The sequence below is a fragment of the Cyprinodon variegatus genome, unplaced genomic scaffold (assembly GCF_000732505.1).
Source record: "Cyprinodon variegatus isolate N-32 unplaced genomic scaffold, C_variegatus-1.0 Scaffold39, whole genome shotgun sequence".
NCBI lineage: Eukaryota > Metazoa > Chordata > Actinopteri > Cyprinodontiformes > Cyprinodontidae > Cyprinodon > Cyprinodon variegatus.
The window spans coordinates 1,419,714-1,420,781 of NW_015150492.1; positions in this window are offsets into that span (position 1 = coordinate 1,419,714).

Genomic DNA, 1,068 nt, shown 5'->3' on the forward strand with positions numbered 1-1,068 from the left:
TTACCAGTCATCGGTCTACTGGATGGTGCAGGAAATCTTTGCACATTCATTTCTGTTAATAAGCTTAATATGGTGTGATACTAATATTTGCACATTATTAAAAATAGACAGGCTAAAATATTGCATCCTATGTGTAAATCATCTCTATGGGTATCACTTTCTGGGATGAGTTATGATAAATATTGAAATCATGACATTTTTTATTTAGATGTACCTGTATAGATATAACAAAGAGTGATAAAAGTCAAGTATGCACTTCTGTTCATCTTTATAATCCCAGTTTCACAAACTATTAAAATATAAATGTAAAATAACCAAGGATTGTTTAATCCAGAAGTGTCATGTCACGGGGGAAATGCTGGGAGGTTGATATTAGTCTTAAACAGCCTCTGTGTGGATCGTAATCTAGCTTTGGATATTTATAAAGAATCCGTTCACAACACAAGCGCCCTCACGTCATAAGATCCGTAAAAGTAAATCAAATGGTTATCTGCTTGCTAACAAAGCTGCCTGTTGGCAGAGCTGACTTCAAACACGTTAACTCAACTTGAAGAAAGAAGATGTGGAACGTGGTCTTCCAAGCATTGATTGCTCTAAAATAGGATAAACGGCTGGATAAACATGGATGGCAAGGATCTTTAGATAATCACTATCTTTGGAAACTTCAAATTGGACCTCAAACATGGATTCGGAGCCCATTTGAACTACTAAAGGACAGTTTTCATAATTTCAGATTAAGAAATGGTTTAACTCAAACAATCCTTCATTAGTATCACGCGATCTGGGTATGATTAATGAGATTTGATACACCTTCACTCTATTTGCTACACAGTCATATCAAGTTATAAGTTATAATTGTTTATTATGATTAATGATTATTATTTGTTATAGATTCTTGTGTACATTTTTCTACTACTGTCAAACTCTCCAGTTTCCTGAGATTTAATGGTCAATTACAAATCTGTACTGAAAATGACTAAATTGATATTTTATGATTTTAATAAACTGATTAATTTTAAGTTTTCATAAGCCCTAAACAAAGTACCGGAAATTTTTCTTTTTTTTTTC